The sequence below is a fragment of the Rhinoraja longicauda genome, chromosome 4, assembly GCF_053455715.1.
Source record: "Rhinoraja longicauda isolate Sanriku21f chromosome 4, sRhiLon1.1, whole genome shotgun sequence".
NCBI classification, from domain to species: Eukaryota; Metazoa; Chordata; class Chondrichthyes; order Rajiformes; family Arhynchobatidae; genus Rhinoraja; species Rhinoraja longicauda.
This window is the reverse complement of record NC_135956.1, coordinates 71,323,133-71,350,484: the sequence shown is the minus strand read 5'-3', so window position 1 is coordinate 71,350,484 and position 27,352 is coordinate 71,323,133. Positions and strand designations below refer to the sequence as shown.

Below are 27,352 nucleotides of genomic sequence, written 5' to 3'. Positions count from 1 at the left end.
ACCGTTGCTGAAGGCGGGGCGACGGCAGCAGCGCGAGCGATTCGTTAACCGAGCGGCCGTCAAAATGGCGGTCGGCGCTCGAGCCCGCCGTCAACTTTCTGACGGGTCCGTCCGTTGAACCTGGTGCCCAGGTAACTCCCATCCCATTAACTCTGCTTCTCTCTCTCCACAGTTGCCCGTCGAACCTGCTGTGTAGCCTCTGATTTTTATCTTGGGTTTCCAGCATCTGCTTTTGGGTTTGTTTTGGAAGGATTCAGGATTGACGAGAGGTTGAGTAGGCTGGATCTCTATTCCTTGGAGTGCAGGAGAATGAGGGGTGATCATATATAAAGCTGTATAAAATCATGAGAGGAATAGATCGGGTAGATGCACAGACTCGTCCAGAGTAGGAGAATTCAGAGCCCGAGGATATAGGAGGGGGAGGAGGGAGGGGAGATTAAAGCGGAATCTGAGGGATAACTTATTCACACAAAGGGTGGTGGGTGTATGGAACGAGATGCCAGAGGGGGTAGTTGAGGCAGAGACTATCACAACGTTTAAGAAACAGTTAAACGTGTACATGGATAGGACAGGTTTAGAGGGATATATGGGCCAAGTGCAGGCAGGTGGGACTGTGTGTAGCTGAGACATGTTGGTTGGCATAGGCAAGTTGGGCCTAAAGGCCTGTTTCCACTTCTATGAAGGGTCACAACTCAAAATGTTGCTTATCCATTCCCTGCACAGATACTGCCTGACCCACTGATTTACTCCATCATTTTGTATTTTGCTCAAGATTCCAGCATCTGCAGTTCTTGTGTCCACATTGCTATCATGAATAGCTTTTTTCTCACTTCAGCTCATTTACAAACCAAACTCATTTACAAACTGCAAGGAGGCTTAAATGGGTGTTCAGAGGTTTCTTCAGCAAACTTCTAAGAAAAGGTTGTTAATGTTTAGCTGTACAGCACAGAAATGGGCCCTTTGGCCTCCTTCGTCCATGCTGACCATGTTTTCTGAGCTAGTCTGATTGGCCCATATCCCTCCAAGTCCAAATAACTGTCCAAATGAATTTTTCGCTATTGATCCTCGGATCTACTCTAAAGGAAGAGGACGATGCAAAGTTCATTTAATCACGACGTTCAGAAAATGCATAAATGAGAATGTATTTAAAGTTGTAACAAGATTTGATTGTAGAAACAAGATTGGTCTGGCACACTTTTTCCTTAAATTAAACTGAATCGTGGAAATATTTTAAACTGGTTTTGTGCAATATTTACCCATTTAGATTTCAGAATCTTAAAGATGTGAGAATTGGGGAGACTTTTAATAGGGCATTGAAAATTTTTGAACAGACACATTATATATGAACGACTGAAAATGAAGTCTTATGTAATATGGATGTGCAGTTGACGTACTAAACATGTCCAAAGAAGCACACTGGTTTTAATGAGCGAAAAATTAAATTTATTACTGAAAGAAATGCATTGACAAATGGGAAAACGGGTGACAGGTTAATTAAAGCAAACATCCAGAGCCAGTAATGAGGAATCAAGAAAGAATCTTGGGGAGGGGGGGGAGAAAAGGGAAAGGGAAAGACGACCCAAAATGCTGGAGTAACTTACAGGTCAGGCAGCATCTCTTGAGAACATGGATAGGTGACATTTTGTGTCGAGATCCTTCTTCAGACCGTTCTCGTTTTTGTAAACCAGCGTCTGCCATTCCTTGTGTAGGAAAGAACTGCAGATGCTGGTTTAAATCGAAGGTAGACACAAAATGCTAGAGTAACTTAGCGGGTCGGGCAGTATCTCAGGAAAGAAGGAATGGGTGATGTATTGGGTCGAGACGCTTCTTCAGTCTTCAATCCATTCCTTCTCTCCAGAGATGCTGCCTGACCCGTTGAGTTACTCCAGCATTTTGTGTCTATCTGCCATTCCTTGTTTCTACAGGAATCTTGGAAAGTGAGTTTTAATTACAGACACAAAGCAGGTAGAATGGTTGACCTTAATAACTTTGATTCCATATGACATGAATTGTGGCATGAATAAGGCCCTGGTAAGACCACATCTGGAGTATTGTGTGCAGCTTTGGTCTCCTAATTTGAGGAAGGAGATCCTTGTAATTGAGGCAGTGCAAGATTGATCCCTGGGATGGCGGGACTGTCATATGAGGAAAGATTAGGCTTATATTCACTGGAGTTTAGATGGATGAGAGGGGATCTTATAGAGACATATAAAATTATAAAAGGACTGGACAAGCTAGATGCAGGAAAAATGTTCCGAATGTTGGGGGAGTCTAGAACATGGGGCCACAGTCTTAGAATAAAGGGAAGGCCATTTAAAACTGAGGTGAGAAGGAACTTTTTCACCCAGAGAGTTGTGAATTTGTGGAATTCTCTGCCACAGAGGGCAGTGGAGGCCTAATCATTGGATGAATTTAAGAGGGAGTTAGATAGAGCTTTGGGGGCTAGTGGAATCAAGGGATCTGGGGAGAGGTTGGGCACAGGTTTCTGATTGTGGATGATCAGCCATGATCACAATGAATGGTGGTGCTGGCTCGAAGGGCGGGATGGCCTCCTCCACCTATTTTCTGTTTCTATAAATTGAAACGCAGACAAGTAAGCTTACTACTATTTGGCAAATATGATCTGCTCTCTGCTAATAAATCAGTTCTTCCCGTTGAGCTCCACTTACTGGAAACAAGGACCAAGAATGACTGTAGATTGGGAACTCCAACCCAAAGAGTGACTTGGTCAACTCACTGCCTCACTACCAGTGTACCATTGAGCTACCAGATTGGACCTGTGGCTGTAATGAGACAACCAACGGAAAGGAAATGATGTAGTTGTCTACCTTTTGGAGGTATGTGATAATATTGGCATGAGTGGCCACTGCACATTTCATGCAGGCAAATTCCTGTATTCATAATAAGCACATAAGTTTTGTTGTTTGTTGGAATTGATGGATTCACAACAAATTCTGCAGCCCAAAAGAAATTTGAGAATCTGAAGGCCTATTATTAGTGGAATTATATTCCACCACCATCTTTAACCTGGACACAAGGAACTGCATATGCTGGTTTACAAAAAAAAGACAAAGCCCTGCAGTAACTCAGCAAATCTCGTCTTCAGAGGACATGACCAGGGACATTTTTGGTCTGGATCAGTCTTTAACTTCATTCTTCACCTTTACCATCGATCAAGGTATAATACAAAGTCTAGAAGAGCAAGTTTAGAATAAAAGCAAATTGAGGTGCCTACCTGTTGAGTCGAAACCAGACCAAATGTCACACGGTGAAAATAAAAAATGACTGCAGATACTGCAAATGTAAGAAAACAAAAAATGCTAGAAATAATCAGTAGATAAGGCCATATCTGTGGGAAAACATATAGACCGATCGTAACAAGGTAGCTGCTCTGTTTCTGCTGCTCACATTACCCTGAATCAGGCTGTCTACGAATATTTTAGCACCAGATTCCCCACAAAAACACGGTGTGCTAAATGGGTGACAGGCTGCAAACGTCTGAACGCACGCCAGGCCAGAAGCAAGTGGAGCTCTGCAGGGAGCCCCAGCTGTTTATCCCAGACCGACCAGCAAACTGCAGCATTAATGGATCATTATGTTTAGGTATGATTCAGACTCGGGTGATCATCAACATCCCCCAGTTGGTAACTACACCATTGGCTCCTCAGCCAAGTACATACACCAAATGTCCGAACCTGCGGTTCCTCTTGCACTGAGCAGGATTACTATTGCAACAACACATCATCATAGGGTAAAATTAACCTGCCTCATGACGGTCGAAACCCAGCTCACCTTCCCTATTGGTGGGTGAACAATCCAACGATTGTTGAATTCTGCTTCACGGTGATAGGAAGATCTGACATTGAAGGATCAAAAAGCAACCTTGTACGAATGTTTGGCAAGATTTGCATGTTGTAATGGGCTACAAAGCAAATGCAGGCAATATCGTTGGCAACAATGGGTTCCTCCCGATGAACTCAATGCATTATTTGCCCATGTGAACAGAAGGCAGGTGTTGGAATGCCTCCTGCCCCGCCAGTGTCAGGTGCACCTGTCCCAACAGTTACTGAGTAGACATTAGGTCTGCTTTCCCAGGATGAATCCGCAGAAAGCAACTGGCCCGGATGGCGTCCTTGGCTGCATCCTCAGGACCTGTACAGATCAGCTGCCAGAGGTATTCACAGTCATATTTAACCTCTCACTACGCATCCTGCTTTAAAAAAAAACACTAATCCCGGTGCCAAAGAAAAGTAAGATAGCATGTCTTAATGACTGCCGTTAAGAATAAGTGGTAGGCTATTTAGGCCTGAGATGATGGAAAAAAATTCACCCAGAGTTGTGAATTTTCTGCCACAGAAGGCAGTAAAGGCTAATTCGCTGGATGTTTTCAAGAGAGAGTTAGATTTAGCTCTTAGGGCTAAAAGAATCAAGGATATGGGGGGAAAAGCAGGAACAGGGTACTGATTTTAGATGATCAGACATGATCATATTGAATGGCGGTGCTGGCTCAAAGGGCTGAATGGCCTACTCCACATATTTTTCGATATTCTATGTCCAGTGGCTCTGACTTCCATCATTAAATGCTTTGAGAGACTGGTGATGGTGCATATTAACACCGGCCTCCCAGCTGGCCTTAATCCACCATGGTTTGCAACAGGTCCTCAGCAGATTCTCTCCTTGGCCCTAAACCTATTCTCTGGAACACCTAGACAAGGACTCCTATATATTCCTATTTATCAACTCTAGCTCTGCTTTCAACATTATAATCCCATCTAACTTCTTCTCCAAAATCATGGACCTAAACATCAGCTACCCCCCTCTGCCATTGGATCCTCGCCTTTCGACCCACAGACCTCCATAGAAAATAGGTGCAGGAGTAGGCCATTCGGCCCTTCGAGCCTGCACCGCCATTCAATATGATCATGGCTGATCATCCAGCTCAGTAACCTGTACCTGCCTTCTCTCCATAACCCCCTGATCCCTTTAGCCACAAGGGCCACATCTAACTCCCTCTTAAATATAGCCAATGAACTGGCCTCAACTACCTTCTGTGGCAGAGAATTCCACAGACTCACCACTCTCTGTGTGAAGAAATGTTTTCTCATCTCGGTCCTAAAAAACTTCCCCCTTATCCTTATGCTGTGACCCCTGGTTCTGGACTTCCCCAACATCGGGAACAATCTTCCCGCATCTAGCCTCTCCAACCCCTTAAGAATTTTATATGTTTCAATAAGATCCCCCCTCAGTCTTCTAAATTCCAGCGAGTATAAGCCTAGTCTATCCAGTCTTTCTTCATATGAAAGTCCTGCCATCCCAGGGATCAATCTGGTGAACCTTCTCTGTACTCCCTCTAAGGCTAGAATGTCTTTCCTCAGATTAGGAGACCAAAACTGTACACAATACTCCAGGTGGGGTCTCACCAAGGCCCTGTACAACTGCAGCAGAACCTCCCTGCTCCTATACTCAAATCCTCTTGCTATGAATACTAACATACCATTCGCTTTCTTCACTGCCTGCTGCACCTGCACGCTTGCTTTCAATGACTGGTGCACCATGACACCCAGGTCACGTTGCATCTCCCCTTTTCCTAATTGGCCACCATTCAGGTAATACTCTGCTTTCCTGTTCTTGCCGCCAAAGTGGATAACCTCACATTTATCCACATTATATTGCATCTGCCATGCATTTGCCCACTCTCCTAATCTATCCAAGTCACTCTGCAGCCTCCTAGCATCCTCCTCGCAGCTAACACTGCCACCCAGCTTCGTGTCATCCGCAAACCTAGAGATGTTGCATTCAATTCCCTCGTCCAAATCATTAATATATATTGTAAATAACTGGGGTCCCAGCACTGAGCCTTGCGGTACCCCACTAGTCACTGCCTGCCATTCCGAAAAGGACCCGTTTATTCCTACTCTTTGCTTCCTGTCCGCCAACCAATTCTCTATCCACCTCAACACTGAACCCCCAATACCGTGTGCTTTAAGTTTGTACCCCAATCTCCTATGTGGGACCTTGTCGAAGGCTTTCTGAAAGTCCAGATATAACACATCGACTGGTTCTCCCTTATCCACTCTACTAGATTTATTTACTCTCCATAAATCAAGATAGATGAGAACACCTCCTCCACAATAACTCTCAACACAGTGCTCCATAAGGTTACATTCTTAGTCGTCTACTACCTTTACATTCACAACTGTACGGCCAAATTCGGTCCTAATTCCATCTACAGATGTACAGACGAGACACCACTGTGGTGGGCTGCATCACGAACAATGATGAGATGGAATACAGGAAGGAGATGGAGAACTTTGTGATATGGTGCCAGGACAATAACCTCTCCCTCAATTTCATCAAAGATGAAGGAGCTATTTATTGAGTTCAGGAAGCATGGTGGAGTACATTTCCCTATCATCAATGGTGAGGATGTGAAAATGGTTGGGAGTTTCAAGTTCCTTGGTGTTAATATTACCAATGAAATGTCATGGACTAACCACATTGATCCAACAGCTAAGAAGGCACATCAATGCCTCTACTTCCTGAGGAGACTGCGAAACTTCAGCATGTCTGATGACTCTAACATGCTTCTACTGATGCACCATAGAAAACATATTTTAAAGTTGCGTCACAGCTTGGTTTGGGAATCGCTCTACCCAAGAACATAGGAAATTGCAAAGAATTGTGGATGTAACCCACTCATCTCACAGACCACATCTCCCACTATTGACTCCATCTATACTTCATACTGCCTCGGAAAAGAACCCAACATAATCAAAAACTTCTCCCACCCCAGACATTCCTCTTTCTCCATGCTCCCTCCACAGAAGATATAGAAGCTTGAAAGCGCACCACCAGCCTCAGGAACAGCCTTTTCCCCTTTGTTCTCAGACTTGTGAACTTTTGTACTTGAGCTTGGCTTTATTGTGTTTTTGTATGGTATATCTGATCTGTTGGGATAGCATGCAAAACAAAGCTTTCCACTGTACATCTGTACATGTGATGATAATAAACCATATAATAATAGAATATGGTGGATTTGGTGACTAGAGGGAAGCTGTTCAAATTAGCAAATAGTTTAATAACCATACTTAAAGTTTAAGGCAAAGTTGCAAGGGAGATGCGAGGAGAAGCTGTTACTCGACACAGTTATATCTGTTCAAAAATAAAGGCCCAAAGTATTGTGCTTTCAAAATAGGATCTTGATAAGCATTTGAGAAACAGTTTGGCTATGGGGAAAGAGCAAGAAGGAATGATATTATGAATAGCTCTTTTATTAGGTGACATAGATTGATGCCCAAAGATGACATTCTGTACCATAACAGTGCTAAGATTTTGTGTTCCAACAATCAGTCATATTCCTAGCCAAGTTGTTCCAAGACAGCTGCCACACTGACATTAGGTGTGATATGCATTGATGATTGATTGTTTGAGTGTTTCATTGCATCTCCTGTCATATTGAAGCATTTATGCCTGGTTCCAGGAACGCCTGGATCACATACAGCCACAGACTAATAAATGCATTTGCACTAATGCTTGATAATGATCAAGAACAAATTTGAGCTTTCTCGCCACTGTCAATATCCTGTCAGTCACGATTGGCTACACCATTCTATTTACCAAAGTGGGTCAGATTTACTATTCTATGGAGAGCAAAATTTTCATTGTACCTGTACCTCATTGTGATTATGTATATTTTTAGTTTGTAGGTTAGAGATACAGCATGGAAACAGGCCCTTCGGCCCACCGAGTCCATACCGACCAGCGATCCCCATATACTAGCGCTACCACACTAGGGACATTTTACAATCTTTTACAGAAGCAAATTAATGTACAAACCTATACGTCTTTGGAGTGTGGGAGGAAATCGGAGCACCTGGGGAAAACCCACGCAGTCATGGGGAGAACGAAAGAACTCTGTACAGACAGAACCCGTAGTTAGGATCAAACCCAGGTCTTTGACGCTGTGAGGCAGGAACGCTACCGCTGAGCTACCGTGCCGCCCCGAGAATATGAGAATAAATACTTGACAACTTCACAACTCAAAACGTTTCTACAATCCATAAGAGTTCTGATGGGATACGATCAACTTGCCTGAATGTGTGTGTTTCAAAATACTCAAAGCTCAAGAGAGTCCAAACAAGATGAGCAACAGTCGGATATATACACATCTATCTAACCATCAGCTTGTGAAAGCTTTTTCCAAACAATTAACTTCAGTCACCAGTGGTAAAAGCGCATGAAACATGCTCCGTTTTATGTTCACCTCCACATACGCATTATACCAACTTAAAAACAAATTCCCATTCCTTTCCTCCTTTCTGTATAACACTGGTGGTACCTTCCACACACACACCATTGAGTTTCAAGCTATAATGTTCAGGATGTCTCAGTGTACTTTGTAGCCAATTAAGTAGAAAAGCCATTCCGATGCAAACACGTTGCTACATAACAGTATTCAAGAGGCCATTATTAAAATTTCTAGGTGTGTAGCAAAAAGAACAGCAGATGCTGGTTGAAATCAAAGGTAGACACAAAATGCTGGAGTAACTCAGCGGGACAGGCAGCATCTCTGCTGAGAAGGAATGGGTGACGTTCGGGTCTCTCCAGAGATGCTGCCTATCCCGCTGAGTTACTCCAACATTTTGTGTCTACCTACCATTATTAAAATTTCCCTGAGAATCCTGCTCCCTTCCCTTTCTCTGCATGAATTTATGTCTGCTCAATTTTCTCTTCCCAATTCTCGTTGGATCTAAATACTGGTAGCTCCCTCCCCACAACAGTGTTTAAGGTTTATTATTGTCATGTGTACCAAAGTGCAGTGAAATTTTTTTTGTTGCATGCTATCCAATCAAATCAGAAAAGATTGTACATAAATACAATCATGCCAAACTTTACAATAGCGAGAGCAAAGGGAAAGGTATAGAGTGCAGAATATAGTTCTCAACATAGTAGAGCAACACTTCCAGGGACAAAGCCCAATGTATTAGAGCAAATAGAAATGGTGCCAGATTTACAGGTAGCTAAAAGATTTAAAAGAGTGGTGTTCGCAGATCCTCCTCTGGGACCAACATGCAAAGAGTCGCCACACTCCGGTGCCATCTTAAAATGTAGGTGCTGGAATCTTGAGAAACACACATTTATAATCTCAAGGAAATGCAACGCACAACAGATATGGAATTATGCTGAAAAATTCACAACCCTTCATGATTGTTCTGTCATGTATTCCGGATCTGTTCTAGCATTTAATAATAATAATAATTTGAAGCAGGGTTGGTAAGACTTGCATCAGGATTTGGCAACCCTCAGTTATTTTCTTATATATCTGGCAGATAAATTGCAGACATCTGTCTTTGTTCCAATTACCATCTGCTATACCGCACAACATTTTTGTAAAGTAAATAAATCTTTTTAAAAAGTAAGTAATTTTTGTAATTGCTTGTTATTGTTCTGAAACACAGTCCAGATAACTAAATTGTTTTAAATTCTAAAACAAATATTGGCCTATGTGTACCTGCCAAAATGTCAGCAAGTTTGGGATTCCCGCACAAGTATGCACAAATACAGGTTTAAAAAAAACTATTCTTATTTTCACCAGCAGGGCCAGATTTTACTGTTCATCGCTTATTGTCCGTAAAGTAGTGACAAGCATCCTGTTGGGGAACTGCTCTCCTTCAGGTGAAGTTACCACCCAGTACTTTTGAGTAAAGTACTTCCAGTTTTTGGCAAGTGTTGATGAGGAATGGCAATGTATTTCCAAGATAGTAGGTTGTGTGATTTGAAGAGAAAGGTGAAGCAGTGGTCATCCAATGCACCCACTTGGCTCCTTGGTGCTATGTTTACAGAAATAACTAGTAAGATTTATAAACTACACAGTATAACCACAAAGTACCTGTGACAGAGAGAGTAAATGTTTAAGGTGATTTGGCATGGTTAAATCGGAACATTTTTATGGATTGTGTCAAGTTTCTTCACTGGTACTTGATCTAATACCCATCCAAGTAACTGGTGCTAATTAAATCATCCCACTGGCATAAGTTGTACATTGCAAAATCACATTGAAGAGTCAAGTGGTGAATCATTGCCACATGATACTCAACTGTTCTTGGGCCTCAGACCGAGCTTTCTAATTAATCCGATCTGATAGAAAATTTAAACAGTTCCCTAATTATTTCCATGATGTATTATTCCAGCAAACCTTTGCAAATACATTTTGTGAGTTTGGCTTCCCAATTATTTTTGTCAATTTGATTTCCACATTTTATATTAAAAATAATGTTCCCAAAATATATTATTTGCTGCAGGTTTTTTTTTTTATTTGCTCAAGCCTCAAATTGTTTTGCACCTAGTTAAGGGGCCTTCAGATATTTTAATCCCTATTTTTTGTTCCTTATCTCTTAGTTCCATCCATACCGTAATTCTACCGTGTTTTCCGAATTCTAACTGTTTTTCCAGGTTGACATTCACCCTTTGTTATTAGGTCTTCCCCCTCTTTTCATTTTTGTCTGCCTTTTCTAATTATCAACTACACCAGAAAAAATAGTAGTTATCTCTAGTTCCCTTACAACCACATCCCTGTAACGTAATTAAGTCAAATATATTTGTTCCAATAGGGTATCTGATTATGTTTGAATATGGGTCGGAAAGAACTGCAGATGCTGGTTTAAATTGAAAATAGACACAAAATGCTGGAGTAGTTCAGCAGGACAGGCAGCATCTCTGGAGAGAAGGAATGCGTGATGTTTCGAGTCAAGCCTTGAAGAAGGGTCTCGACCCGAAACGTCACCCATTCCTTCTCTCCAGAGATGCTGCCTGTCCCGCTGAGTTACTCCAGCATTTTGTGTCTATCTTAGGTTTGAATATTCCATGCACTGAGAAAACAACAATTTGAACTCTGAACCATTTCTAAAAATTAAGGTTTTTAACAGCTGTAGAGTATCGGTGAACATCTCAGCCCTTTCCTGTTTTACTCTGCTTAATATTCTAATTGATACTCTTTTTATTTAAGATACCATTTATTGCCCATTCCAGGTTGCCCTGGAAGGTGGTGGTGAGCTGCTGACTTGAACCACAACTGAAAATATTCCCTCAGTGCAGATGGGGAGGAAAAACACTGGATATAGATTCAGCAGCAATGAAAGAATAGCAATATATTTCCATATCATGAAGTTATTTCTACTTGCTCCAACTGACCCCTGCACTTTCTCAAACTGAAAATGCCCTATCTCAATTGTGAGGCTAGTGATCCAGACCCAGTTGAAGTAATACCTAAAAGGAACAATGCTCTTTTTCCCCCAATATTTGTGAAGTGTTAAGTGAATTAAAATCCCTTTTAACCTCCCTTTGAAGTATACATTAAATTCTCTGGTCAATGTAAACTATGGCAATTTGCACATGTGTGAAATAACAACCCACTAATTATGATTTTTAAGATTCTATATTTCAATTTGATCTTTAGCATCACAACGTACCGTGGCAGAATCTTATTTCTATGTATGTTGTTGGCTTTTACTTAAGCAAGTGAATGATCGTCCTTCCACTTCATGCTCTCCTCCAACCCCAAAGAGATTTAGCGACATTTATAGCTGTGCATATCATATAAAAGTTCAGTTACACCTCATTCATCAAGGCATAACCTTTGCGGTGACTTTTACAGTGAGAATAATACGCAACAATTTGTTCACATAAATTCACCAAATCTTTGATTGCGATTATCACCATCAAGGAGCAGAGTTTAATTGACGATAACTACTGGATTTCTGCATTTAACTCTCTGTGTGGATACCAGAGCTGAACTAAAATAGAGTAATGTCGCCAATTACTGCAAGTTCTGCTGTCATCATTACTGAATTTCTGCGGAATATGCTGTTTTATGAGGAAGGACCCTTGAAACTACAGATGCTGGGCTCTTGAAGAGCAAAAAACAAAGAGTTAGAGGAACTCAGCAGGGCAGGCAGCATCTGTGTAGAGAATAAGGCAAACAACCCAAAACACTGTCTGTCCTTTTCCCTCCATAGATGATGCCTAGCCTGCTGAGTTCCTCCAGCACTTTGCTTTATGTGGTCTTATGATGCGGAGAAGAAACCAGAGACTGCAAACAGTATAAAATTCATGTCCATGGAAAAATGGATCAGAATTGCACCTGGTAAACATTCACATTGCATGAAACGAACACTTGCCAAAATTATACAACTCTGAACAAGTAAACTTTGTTAAACAGGAAAATAGGTTGATACTTTATTGATTTGCATCAAATTACTGCCATGAAATTACTATTGATTTGTACCTTTGTGCCAGTCTAAACCTTAGAACATGCAGATATATACAAATGCATTGGGCATAGAGAATCACGTCTGGAGTTCTTTTGTCAGTTCATTGCAGACAACTCTTTGCCAGGGTGGTAAAATTGATATATATATATATATATACCTTTGGCATTGCACATCTATTCGAGGTGGGGTGACATACAACTTTAAATAATCTCAACTTCTAAAAGACTGGTACAACAGTAGCCTAGTTTCACTTAACAGCAACTGCTCGCAGCAACTATGTAAATGGTAAAACGTGCCAGATCAACAGTGTAACAAAAAAGTCTGAATCTGAAGTGCAGCTGAACCTCTTGGCATTCAAGCAGTTCTTTCACCAACTGGACAGAACTTATAATCAGCACACAGTAAAAGTATTGTTGAAATCAAATGTTGGCTTCTCAAATGCATCTCAAGATTTCGCAAATCCGTTCTGAATATGAAAGTCACCGTTGATTGCTTCAGTGTAGGAATTTCCTGATTTCTTCAAGCAGACACATTTATGATTTTACTTATCATTCTCCTTGAATTCTGTATAATAAAGTATTTTAATGTTTTGATCAGAGTAATGTTTAACTTGATACAGCTGTGTTTCCTCATACAGCAAAGTTAATCATAAACCACAAAAAAAAACTGGGTTGTCTTTGGACCATGGCCAGATAGGATGGCAAGATTTTTTTTTCAAGAGGGTAGACACATAGGGAACAACAGAAGCCACACTAATTTCAAAAAATAGACTACAGTGACCACGGAAAGAAAATGTAGTACTGGAATAGCTACATATCAGAGGGTAAAATGTGCATCTGGTCAGTCCATGTGCATAGAAAGTATATTCCATGATACCTTATTTGCGAAATTGTTTGGCATGTACTCAAACTTGGTAAATGCTCCACCCCCCCCCCCCCCATTCCTCATGATAGTGTTTCTAATTTGTATTCGCTATCATGTGCAAGAGTAGTTGTGAACATTTTTTCACGCTCTGTTCACCTTGGCCAAGCCTATTTTGTAGAATTTGTATATTGTGTTCATTTTGACATATTTTATCATTTGAATTTTGACAGCTGTTTAGTTTGCTTACTCCTTAAAGATTTATACGGCGTAATATCCTTCCTATTCATGTGCCTGAGAACTTTTGTATAGAGTTGACCCCAAGACTCAAGTGGCCACAAGTTGCAGTAGAAAATACCATTTCTTACTTATGTTTATATAGCACTTCATTGCTCAGACTCTGAATGATCTCGTTAAATGGGATGGAAAACATTACAATGTATTTAATTGAGTTCATTCAAAAATACCTAATACTCGAATCTGCAGAAGGGTCCTTACCAAATCGTGTCTTACCCGCTGAGTTACTCCAGCATTTTGTATGGTTTATTTTATAAACCAGCATCTGTAGTTCCTGTGTCTCAATTTTGTAGGCCAAAATTTCATTTCAGACCTGTAACAAGCACGAGTCAGCCAATTTGAAGAGACTCTACCAAAGAATTATGTTCTCAAAATAAAACATATGAACCGTTTAGAAAATGAAACAATGAGCGGAGTAGAAGGCTTTATATTGAGGTGACTTCAAAGTATTCAGACCACAGGCTTCAGGAAGAAATACAATTTGTAATTCTGTTCATGTATGGTTTAAATGGAAGTGAGAATAAGTTTAGTTTAGAGATACAGTGTGGAAACAGGCCCTTCGGCCCACTGAGTCAGCGCCGACCAGCGATCCTGGCACTATCCATATACCTCCATTCCCTGCATATCCCCATGTGCTTATCCAACATTTTCTTAAATGCCACTATTGTATCTTATGTGGATAGGTACACACAGAAGCGAGGGGTTGGATGATATATCAGGTCTGGTTTATTTCAAGTAGGGTTCCGGTAATGTATAGTTAGAAGGATTGCACCAGGCAACCTTAATGAAGGCACAGGTTTGAGGTCCGAAACTCAACGAGATAAAATGTGCTGCCTAGTTTGGTCCATTTTTAATTGTTTTGAGGGTGAAGGTTGGAATCATTACTCTGATGTGACCCTATTTTTAAACTATTATTTAACATGTGCTATGTTCATCAATGTTCAATAAAAAATTACATTAGGTACATAAAATAAAATATTTGACAGTCGCAGAAGATCATCACCATTGTAAAAAAAAGTATAAGAGGAGACACTTGACAAATTAAGATTTCAGGACAGGAAAAAGAAGCCAATTACTTTCTTGGGCAGTTTACAACCCAGCAGTATGAACATTAATTTCTCTAATTTCAAGTAACCCCTGCATTCCCTCCCCCCATCCTAGTCATCCTACTAGTTCCCTGTTCACATCCCCTCTACTTTCAGTCTGAAAAAGGGTCTGGACCCAAAAGGTCACCCATCCATTTTCTCCAGCGATGCTAGCTGACCTGCTGATTTACTCCAGTACTTTGTGGCTATGTTTGGTTCTATAGTTTTGTGATTTAGAAGAATAACAAGATAATAAAAATAATGAGATGAGGGTTGATTTCAACACTGAGGTTCCAGACAGTAATGGTATGATGGTTCAATGTTACTTTCTTGTCACGTGTACCTGAGTACAGTGAAATTATATACTTACATTCAGTTTAGTGACAATCCTACTATACATTAGACACAGTGATACTTAGTACAAGAGTGTAAAATAGTATTACACATGTGTATTCCACGGTAGACTTGTGGAATGGCATTTTCAGAACTCAGCAAGAGCAATGAAAACTCGAGGTAATTTGATCAAATGCAAAGCACGGATTGCATTGGGGGAGAAGAATGGTCAATGAAATCACAAAAACTGTTCAAGAGTTCCCGTAAGGCAAATACACTCGTCATTTGGTCATTGTTTATTACTACCTTGTTGACAGCTTAGCACATCACTTAGGAATGGTTTTAGCAGTCATGGGGATATTCATAAAAATCATTCTGGCTCACGACATTGGATCTTACCACTGTCAAGGTGGTCATTTTAAGCTTTGCATTAATTAAATGTTTACATGAGATTATGGGATAAAATTTCAACTTCAATTTGGCTGTCTCAGCTGGTGGCTCTCTTAGCAGCAAGTCAGAAGGTTACAGGTTCATATTTCATCTCCAGTTACCTTGAGCACAAAATTTTAGGTTGACATTTTTTCGCAATTCTGAAGGAGTACTACCCCGTTTGAGGTGTAATCTGCTGGATGAGATATTAAATCAAGACCTCCCATGTCCCCGAAGATAGACATAACAGATTTCTTTGCACTAATTCAAACAGCCAGGGAGTTACCCTTGCTGTCTCCGCCAACTTTATCTCTCGAACAACTTTGAGTCGTAGAGTCATATACAGCTTGGAAACAGGTCCTTCGACCCAACTTGCCCACACTGACCACAATGCCCCTTCTACACTAGTACTACCTACCTGTGTTTTGCCCATATCCCTCTATGTTTGTTAAATATTGTGATAGTACCTGCCTCAACTACCTTCTCCAGCATCTCATTCCATACACCCACCGCCCTTTATGTAAAAAAAGTTACCCCTCAGGTTCCTATTAAATATTCTCCCCCTCACGTTAAACCAATGTCCTCTGGTTCTTGATTCCCCTATCTGGGCAAGAGACTGTTACCCAATCTATTCTCTTCATAATTTTGTACACCTCTATAACATCGCCTTTAAAGTTTTACATCCAGTTGAAAATCTAACCCAGAGTCTTCAAAATGTTTCTTGGGAAGGAGTTTTTGATTGAGCTGCAGATGATTGTTAAACCTCTAAATAACTTTGGGTAGCCATATGCACATTTGGACAAAAGATGGTAATAAACAAAGATTTGACTATAACTCCACACTACAAGTGGGTTGCAGCTGTTTCTCAAGTGCAAGAAAATAGTTGCAAGGGTGCCAAGTAAAATATTGTTGTAGTTAATCTGTGATAAATAGAGACTGGAATTAAACGCAGAATAAAGTGTTATATACATCGATGAAATCAAGATACCAGGTGATTTTTTTAAATCAGTGCTTCTGCCTTTGCAGTTATCTCTCCACTTGCAAATGCTTCCTGGCTTAAAATCAGACAAATCGCATTTGTGCTCCTCAAATGCACGTGAATAATTATGTTAAATCATAAAAACCCAATCAATCGAAGGGATCTATAGGAGGCGCTGCCTCAAAAAGGCAGCATACATCATCACGGACCCATACCACCTTGGCCACACTCTGATTCCACACTTGCCATGGGGAAAAAGTATAGGGGGTCTAAAAACCGTGACCTCTAGGTTCAGCAAAAACTTTTTTTTAAGAATGATGCGTGGATTGGGGGGTATTAGCTGCAGGGAGAGGTTGGAGAAACTCGGATTGTTTTCTCTGGAGGTTGCGGGGCGACCTAATAGACGCATGTAAAATTATGACTGGCAGAGATAGGGTAGCCAAATGCTAGAGGGCATAGCTTTAAGGTAAGAGAGGCAAAGTTTAAAAGAGATGTGCGGGGCTAGTTTTATACTTAGTGGTGAGTGGTCCGGATGCGCTGCTGGGGGTGGTGCTTAAAACAGATATGTTAGTGGGATTTAAAAGACTTGGATAGACATACGGATATGGAGGGGTATGGGTCATGTGCAGGTAGATAGGTGATGGTCTTGGCGTCATGTTCAACACAAACATTGTGGGTCAAAGGGCATGTTCTTGCGTTGTGCTGTTCTATTTTCTTCCCAACAACCATCAGGCTTTTGAACACTACAAACACCAACTAAATTTTGAACTATAAACTGTCTTGGTTGCACTAGGGACTTCAGGCTTAGGTTTTGTTTTGCTTTTTATTCAATGTACTTTTTTTGTTTTGTTATGTCATCTTATAAGTACTGCGTTTACAACCCTGTTACACTTCTGCAAGTCAGACTTTCATTGTCATATGTACCGAAACAGAACAATGAAACACTCTTGGCTCTATTTTTATCTTCAAGACTATTATCCAACCATCATCATTCTCTCAAGAGTCAAGGGTGTTTAATTGTCATATGTACCAACAGCAGAATAATGATATTCTTGCATGGAAGATTACCTTCATCTTGACCAAAGATTAATAGTTCTAACACAAATTATATGGATACCAGTCCAAGTCAAAGCTGGGTATCTTGTGTCAGTTATCTCCTTTCCTGATTTCCAAAGCCTCCACCATCTGTCAGGTGCTTGACAGAATACTGACTGAGATGTGAATGCACTTTTGTTCCCTTGATCAACACTAGGTCAAATTGTTTTGAGTTTTCTATCTCACAGCAGACTTTAAGTTGCTGGCCCTACTAGTAACACCATCTCTACAGCATAGAAAAACCAATCATTCCTTCGAGTTATGCTGGCTCACAGAGCAATTTCATTACCACTGCTGAAAGGCAGCAAGTTTGTTTATTATTGTCACATGTACCGAGGTACAGTGATAAGCTTTTATTTGCTTGCTATCCAGTCAAAGAAAATACTATAATCATTTGCCATGTCCACAATAGTATAACCTGATATTTTTAAAGCACACACAAAGTTCTGGAGTAACACAGCAGGTCAGGCAGTATCTCTGGTGAACATGGATGTATGATATTTCTGGTTGGGGCCCTTCTTCATTCTGAAGCTTCCCAACCCACACTCCAACGATGTGCAGATTTATTATCTACCTCTTTGGTAACCCTCCGACTATCCTTGATTGGGCTTTGCTGGCTTTACCTTGCACTAACGGTTATTCCCTTATCATGTATCTGTACACTGTAAATGGCTCAATTGTAATCATGTATTGTCTTTCTGCTGACTGGATAGCACGCAAAAAAAGCTTTTCTCTGTACCTTGGTACACATGACAATAAACTAAACTGAACTGGGGTTTTTAGGTTAATTTGCTTCTGGAATTCTAAATTGTCCCTAGTGTGTGGAACAATTGTGCCAGTGTTCAGGGTGATCACTGGTCGGTGAAGACTCGGTGGGCCGAAGGGCCTGTTCCCACGCTGTATCTCTTAAGATAATTAAAACCACAGGAGCAATAGAATATTAATCTATCTTTGAAATCCCGTCATGTTGAATTCCCAATTTAGATTCTATAATCAATAGATGACATGAAATAAACGGCTAAAACTGTACATCAGTTTGGCAATTGCTTGTGGCAAGATGTGAAGCAGTATACCTGATCAACTATTCACCCTGAATGTGCAGACCTAAAAGAAGTAATATTATTGCAATAAAGTTTGTGTACAAATGTCAAGAAGCAATTCCAAGTTTAGTCTGAGTGTATTGCAAGTAAGAAGATGATTAAAATATCAAAGCAAAGATTTAAGCATTTCCTTTTGAAGACCATACACATCAACAGTATTTAGAATCTTTAAAAAGAATGTTGCAGTTGGAAGTCTCAGTTACGTTTGAAAAACATAAAGAGAACAGTTAAATTCTATCAGTGCCAGATGTTCTTTAACAGCTGGAAGACTAGAGCACAAGCTCCAAAAGCACTGGATCTGTTTATAATTGCTGTAATATAATATACTGCAAGTAATGATCTTGACCCGAATTTATTTTTGTGCAAATTTTAATTCAGTAGTTATGTGCCTTGTGATTTCTTTAGATCTGTAAACCTTTGATTAGGAATTTTATATTACTTTAAAGTCTAAACAGTGTGACTAATGAAGTCTTTCAAATATTGATGGCCTCAGTACACACACTCTGATTTAAAACCCTGTAAAGTACTGTTACAGATGCACTGGTTGTTATATAATGGGATGTGTACGGGTATAGTTTCCGCTTTTAGCGCAGTTGGGAAATTGTGCCCAAATTGTGCTCGTTAGGGTTACAGCTCAAGTTTCCACAAGATTTTATTTGCATAATGACATATGCAATATTTCTATGAACCAGAGCAATCAGGCAATGCATTCAAATAGAGTAATTGAGTTATATAAACTGGCCCTTCGGCCCAACGTACGGAAGCTAACCAACATGTCCCATCTACATTAGTCCCACCTGCCTGTGTTTGGCACATAACCCTCTAAACCTATCCGATCCATGTACCTGGTAAAATGTTTTTTAAGCTTTGTGGTAATATCTGTCTCAACTACCTCCTCTGGCAACTGGTTCCATACATTACCACCCTTCATGTAAAATTGTTGTCCTCTCAGGTCCCTATTAAATATTCTGTAGCGCCCCCCCCCCCCCCCCCCCCCCCACCTTAAACCTATGTCTTCTGGTTCTTGATTCCCCTACTCTGGACAAAAGACTCTGTGTATTTACCCTATCTATTCCTCTCATGATCTTATACACCTCTAAAAATTCACCCCTCATCCTCCTATGCTCCAAGAAGTAAAGTCATCAGCTGCTCAACCCCTCCTGTAGCTCAGGCTCGTATGTAATTATTCATTTCTATTTAATTCAAAAAGTATTTACTGGCATATTTAGGAGTCTTAAACTAGTGTGCTTATCAGCGAAAATGTCCTTCCAATAATTTGTTCAGTCTTTGTACTGAAAAAGATTTTGGAAGTAAAACTGCATTCAACGTTTAATGGATTCACAGCCATACACTTGTGGGTTTTAGTTATTGAATATTTTTGATAATTATTTTAAAACATGCCTGTGCACCTCATAAAAGTGTTCAAAAAAACTTACCCAACTTTTATTGACTTAACATTTTTTAAATCAACTGTTATCCATTAGTGTTTTTGGCGCAGTTAAAATTATGTAATCCATATAATGCATATTAATCTCATATCTTGATCTGTGTAATCGTGAATTCAATCAATATTTAATTTTATTTTTGTGTCCTAACACCTATCATGGCCTGTACAGTCATCTACACAGAGCATAGAACAGTAAAATTCAGGAACAGGTCCTTCAGCAACCAATGTCTGTGCCAAACACAATTCCAAGATAAATTAATCTTATCTGTCTGCACATGATCCACATTTCTTAATTTCCTGCATATCCAGATTCCTAATTAATAACCTCTTACATGCCAGTATCTTACCTACCTCCACCACCACCCCTGGCAACAACGCATTCCAGGCACCCACCACCCTCGATGTAAAAAAACTTGCCCTGCATGTCTTCAAACATTGCCCTCTCACCTTAAAGCTCAGTGGCATGGTACAGTTACTGCCTTACAGCACCGGAGTCCCGGGTCTGATACTCTATACAGAGTTTGTACATTCTCCCAGTGACCATGTGGATTTTCTCTGGATGCTCCGGTTTCCTCCCAAACTCCAAATATGTACAGGTTTGTAGGTTAATTTTTCTTTGGTAAAATTTGTTGATTGGCCCTGGTGTGTAAGATAGTGCTAGTGTACGGGTGATCGCTGGTCGGTGTGGACTTGGTGGGCCGAATGGCCTGTTTCGGGGTTGTATCACTAAACTAAACTAAACGACACCCTCTAGTCTTTGAGTCAGTTGGAAAGGAAGGTGACCAAGAAAGCATTTTCTGTGTTGCAATCATCTGCAACGATGCTTGGGAAATGAATTGTCGAATCCCTGAATTATTGAGGACTGTGTGAATAATGAAGGCTGACTAGAGAGGAAGAGGAAATGCAAGTCAATAAATTCTTGCATCTTGTGACATCTCCACGATGAACACCATACCAACACGTCATGGGATAGAAAATGAATTTCCTTAGTTAAAGGGTGGTGAATCTTTTGAATTGTGGCTGTCGAGTCCAAGTCAAGGGATCTTTTTAAATGCAGAGACTGACAGATTTTTGATTAGTAAGGGTCTCAGGGGTTTATGGGAAGGCAGGAGAATGAGGTTGAGAGGGAAAGATAGATCAACTATGATTGACTTGGCTTGGCTTGGACTCCACAGCCACAATTGTAAGTCCCTTGACTTGGACTCCACAGCCACAATTCAAAAGATTCATCACCATCTAACTAAGGAAATTCATTCTTCATTCCATGACTGTGTTTAAAGTGTCCTGTCGTGATACTTAATGGGGCAAAAAGTTGGTACAGATCAATTAATTTCCATCGAGAAGTGATATAAAGGTAAGCATGATGTGACAGATTTCATTTTCTGATGAATACGGTCATAAATGAAAGGAGCAGAATAAGACCATTTGGCCCATCAAGTCTACTCCATCATTCAATCATGGCTGATCTATCTCTCCCTCCTAACCCCATTCTTCTGCCTTCTCCCCATAACCTCTAACACCTGTACTAATCAAGAATCTATCTTAAAAATATGCCTTAAAAATATCCATTGATAGCCTCCACAGCCTTCTGTGGCAAAGAATTTCACAGATTTGCCACCCTTTGACTCAAGAAATTCCTCCTCGTCTCTTTCCAAAAGAAATGCCCTTTAATTCTGAGGCTATGACCTCTAGTCCTAGACTCTCCCACTAGTAGAAACATCCTCTCCACATCCACTCTATCCAAGCCTTTCAGGTTCCCCACTCATCATTCTAAACTCCAGTGAGTACAAGCCCAGTGAGGTCAAAAGCTCATCATATGTTAACTCACTCATTCCTGGGATCATTCTTGTAAACCCCTTCTGGACCCTCTCCAGAGCCAGCACATCCTTCCTCAGATATGGTGCCTACAATTGCTCACAATACTCCAAATGCAGCCTTATAGAGCCTCACCATTAGCATAATGAAATTCTTCCTCATCTCCTTTCTAAAAGGAGTTCCTAAACTCTACCACTAGTAGCAACATCCTCTCCATATTCTCTCTATCCACGCCCTTCACTATTCGAGAAGTTTCAATTAGGTCTCATCTTTCTAAAAGTTACGTCTTTTTATTCTGAGGCTATGGCCTCTGGTCCTGGGCTCCCACCTCTCCTGTCTGAAGAAGAGTTCCAACCCAAAACATCACCTATCCATGTTCTCCAATGATGCTGCCTGACACGCCAATATGCTCCAGTGCTTAGTGTCTGAAGAGCAAAACAATTAGGATATAGGCTATGTCAGGACATGGTGAATAGAGAACTGTGTACTCTATAGGAATGCAATAAAATTGGTGCAAGCGTTAATTCCTAAGGTGGATCTGGTTCATATCAGTGGCAACTTAAAATTCAAAGTTTGACAAGTTATAATGCTAAACAAGCTAAATTTCAAAACAAGTCTGGCTTTGTTTATTGTTATAAATATTGATGCCAGGGTAGATTTGTTATGAATTTTTAAATTGCTGATTTTTACAGAAATCCTAAAGAGAGCTGTAAATTGTTGGATGCCGAGTCACATTTGTACTTTGCTCTGACTTTTTCACATTGCTCTTGTGGCTGAAAAGTGAAAAAAGATTGGGTCATTCCATGTGCAGTGAAAAGGAATCAAAATACTTTGAGTCCCAGAAACTTTGTTTTGCAGTTCCTAATTAAGCCACGTTGGCAGAAACTGAGAAGAAAAAGTGTCCAGTCTAACACACAGTACTGAGAACAAAAGATACGATGAAAATTATTCAGTGTTCAAAATCATGTTTCAATGGAGGACATCGAACATAAAACAGTAAAGCACAGGAACAAGCCTGTTCATGCCAAACATAATGCCAAGATAAACTAATCTCCACTGCCTGTACATGATCCATATTCCTCCTGTCCTTACATATCCATGTTCCCATCTAAAAACCTATTAAATACCGCGATCGTACCTGCCTCCACCACCACCCTTGGCGGCGCATTCCACGTACCCACCATTCTCTGCGTTAAAAAACTTGCCCCACGTATCTCCTTTAAACTTGCCCTTTTCATCTTAAAAGGATGCCCTCTCAACCATGACATTTCCACCCTCGGACAAAGGTTCTGAATGTCTACCCTATCTATGGCTCTCTTTGTTGTATATACTTCTATCATATCTCCCCTCAATCTCCACCATTCCACTGAAAGCAACCCAAGTCTGAGTATAAGGAAAAAACATTTTAATATGTTAGTGACTTGTGGACATAGACATGGCAATTGACCAGAGAACCAGCAGATGAACTTTTTACAAACACAGTGAATTATAAAGATTTGGAACTCACTGCACGAAGGAAGTTCAGTGGTAATTGAATTGGGAAAACAATTTGTAAGAATGAACTGCAGATGCTGTTTTACATATAAGATAGACAAAAAATTCTGCAGTAACTCAGCAGGTCTGGCAGCATCTCTGGAGAAAAGGAATAGATGACATTTTAGGATCCACCTTAGGAATTAACGCTTGTACCAAGGCCCCCCAAAATATTCCTGGGTTCTGGGAATAGAACAAGGGATGGAACTCAGTGGCAAAAATGAAAGCAAATAGGTTTGGTCAAGAGCAGTATCCCATTAAGAAATAGACCAAAGCATTCACTGCGAATGTGTAAAATTTCGCTGAATGTTTACTGATATGGCTGTACCAGTAAGATATTTAAGTTACATTCTATCCAGCTAATGATAACTCCTTAAAAGAGTAAGAAGAGGCCCAATGGGTCATAAGAAATAGTAGAATTAGGCCATTCGACCCATCTAGTCTCCGCCATTCAATCATGGCTGCTCTCCCCCTCCTAACCTCATTCTCCTGTTTTCTCCCCATAACCTCTGACTAAAGAAATGTTTACTCGTCTCCTGTCAAAAAGAACATCCTTCAATTCTGAGGATATGATCTTTTGTTCAAGACTCTCCCACTAATGGAAACATCCTCACCACATCCACTCTATCCAAGCCTTTCACTATTCTGTATGTTTAAATGAGATCCCCCTTCATTCTTCAAAAAACTCCAGCGAGTACAGGCCGAGTGCTGACAAACGCTCATCATAGGTTAACTTACTCATTCCTGGACAATGGGCAGGACAACACCTGAGACTTCATCCTCATGGTGGTCTCACTAATCTTTACTTGAATTCTGTCCTGGAGCATCAACATCCAGTCATAAAACACAAACTGCTGGAGGAACTCAATGGGTCAGGCAACATCTGTGGAGGGAAATGGACAGTCAACATTTCAGTTCGAGACCCTTCCTCTGGACTTAAAGAGCAGAAGGGAGATAGTCAGTATAAGGAGATGGGGGGGGGGGCAAGGGGTAGCATGCAATGGGTGGACAAAGCTTTCGAGGCATGGATTAGTATTTGGTGAGTTAGTCAGTTAGATTAGTTTATTATCATGTAATAATAATAATAATAATTTTATTTGTCATATGCAGGTTGGCACAGGGTCAACGATACAATGAAATGTATTTGACAAGACAACGGGTCACCTCAGCAGTAATATTCCAAGGATAAATAAGATAAAAATGACATTAGTAAGGTAAAAAGACAATATTAAAATAATCAATATATATGATGTGAAATGTGTTTATGAGTTCAGAAGCCTGATGGCCTGATGGTAGAAACGGTTCTTGAGTCTGGCGGTACGAGCAGCCATACTCCTGTATCGTCTGCCTGACGGTAACAAGGAGAACAGCCTGCGTGCTGGGTGGCTGTTGTTCTTGATGATGCTGTGTGCCTTCTGCAGGCACCGCCGGTAGAAAATGTCCTGAATGGCCGGGAGACAGTTGCCAGTGATGTGCTGTGCCGTCTTCACCACTCTCTGTAGTGATTTGTGGCCGTGGGCAGAACAGTTCCCGTACCAGACTGTAATGCAGCCCGTCAGCAGGCTATCGATGGTGCATCTGTAGATGTTTGTGAGGATGCTAGCGTTCATGCCAAACTTCCTCGGTCTTCTCAGGAAAAAGAGCCGCTGGCGGGCCTTCTTTGTTATTGTGTCCGTGTGCAGTGTCCAAGAAAGGTCCTCAATGATGTGCACACCGAGGAACTTAAAGCTGCTGACCCTTTCGACCTCAGCATCACCGATGTGGATGGGGAGGTGTCCACTCCCCCGCTGTCTCCTATAGTCCACGATCATCTCTTTAGTTTTGCTGACATTGAGAGAGAGGTTATTTTCCTGGCACCAGCTGTTTAGTGCCTTTACCTCCTCTCTGTAGGCTGTCTCATTGTTGTCTGTGATGAGGCCCAAGATGGTCGTGTCGTCAGCAAACTTTAGGATGATGTTTGAGCTGTGCTTAGCAGTACAGTCGTGCGTGAACAGGGAGTACAGGAGAGGACTGAGCACACAGCCCAGTGGTGTACCTGTGTTGAGGATCAGTGAGGAAGAGGTGTGGCTGCCAATTCTCACCACCTGGGGCCTGCCCGTCAGGAAATCGAATATCCATCCGCAGATGGAGGTCTCTAGTCCAAGATCAAGGAGCTTGGGGACGAGTTTTGAGGGAATAATAGTGTTGAATGCCAAGTTGCAGTCAATAAAGAGCATTCTCACATATGTATTTCCTTTGTCCAGGTGGGTGAGCGCAGTATGTATTGCCATGGCGATGGCATCGTCCGTGGCCCTGTTTGGTCTATATGCAAACTGTAGTGGGTCCAAGGTGTCAGGGAGAGAGGAGCAGATGTGAGTTTTGACTAGTCGCTCGAAGCACTTCATGATGACTGATGTCAGTGCGACAGGAAGGTAGTCATTTAAACAGGAGGTTACTGGTTTCTTTAGAACAGGAACGATGATGGATGCTTTGAAGGAGATGGAAACCACAGACTGACTCAGAGAGAGGTTGAAGATGTTGGTGAACACCTCTGCCCGTTGATCAGCACACGTTCTGAGAGCCCACGCTGGAATACCATGCGGCCCTGGAGCTTTGCGGTTGTTGAACTTTTTGAAGGACCGCCTCACGTCTGCCGTTTGTAAGGACAGTGTGGTAATCCCCCTGCACACCAGTGGGCTTATGGTGGGCGCTGTATTGTCTGCATCGAACCTGGCATAAAAGGTGTTAAGCTCGTCCGAGAGCGATGTGTACCGAGGTACAGTGAAACTCTTGTTGTGTGCTAACCAGTCAGCAGAAAGACTACATGATTGCAATCGAGCCTTCCACAGTGTAAGATACATGATTAAGGGAATAACATTTAGGTCAAGGTAAAGTCCGATTAACGATTAAAGTCCGAGGGCCTCCACTGAGGTAGATAATAGATCAGGACCACGCTCTAGTTGTTGATAGGATGGTTCAGTTGCCTGGCAGCAGCTGGGAGGAAACTATCCCTGGATCCTGAGGTGTGTATTTTCACACATGTGCCTTTTGCTTGATGGGAGAAGAGGGAGTTAACTGGGGGAGATAGGGATGGACATAACTATTGCTGTGACATGATTGATGGAGGTATTTAGTGTTTGACCCATAATGATGAGAGAAGAAAAAGATTCCAAATAATTGAGATGAACAGAGTGCATCCTACAAGTTAAAAGGTTATGCAAGTTATGCATAAGTGAAAATGTCAAACCTGTGGACAAAATATTCACTGATATTATTTGTTAAAAATATTTCTATAAAAGTATTCAGAAAAGGAGATGTGATTGAACCATCATCGAAACATAACCTCTGATTTACCAAGTGAATATAGGTAGGCAATGTAGCGAGAAGAAGAGTCATTAAGATGCACAGTTCTGTAGTCTCAAAAGACCAATGCAAGCATCTCAGAGGGATGAGAAACCAATACGGTATGCACATTGAATTATCCAATTTCAGGTAACCTCCTACAACCCACCCCACCCCCCCTCCCCCTCCCTTGCCCATTCAGACTAGCACCTATGTCTCCCCTCCCCTTCCATACTTTTCTCTGACTTCACAATTTGCAGCTCTTCAATCCTTTTGTCTCACACTTTCTGTTTTAATCTCTGGCCTTTATCCAACCATATGCCTACCAAAAAAACCCTTGTCTGTGTTCACCTATTGCCTCCCACGCTCCATCCTGCCCCTCTCCCGGCTCTATCCCTCCACAATCAGTTTAAAGAAGGGTCCAAACCTGAAACTTCACATATCCATGTTCTCCAGGGATGCTGCCTGACCCGAGTTACTCCAGCATTTTGTGCCTTTTTTTTGTAAACTGGCATCTGCAGTTCCCTGTTTCTAAAATATTTATCCAACACAATTTAAAAAGGATAAGATATATATAAAATTGAAGAAACATTGTTAAAGCCACGAGTTTGTAAGTAGTATGCTGAATTGGACTTCCAAACAACCGCTTTTCTTGTTCAGTAAAGTTTTCTTGAGCAGTAAAGTAATCATTTTGGACTTGAGAAATAGCGTGGAACCAGCAATTGCCCTGTACACTAGCACTATCCTGCACATTAGGAACAATTTCCAATTTCCAGAAACCAATTAAC

General features: G+C 41.1%; 1 long non-coding RNA gene across 1 annotated transcript; it reads left to right on the top strand.

Moving 5' to 3' along the window:
• Positions 1-65: 65 nt before the first annotated feature.
• On the top strand, positions 66-25,594 carry LOC144593192 (uncharacterized). Its single transcript, XR_013547219.1, has 3 exons — positions 66-131; positions 24,354-24,457; positions 25,487-25,594. It is a non-coding gene; the product is annotated as an uncharacterized LOC144593192 (long non-coding RNA).
• Positions 25,595-27,352: the final 1,758 nt, after the last annotated feature.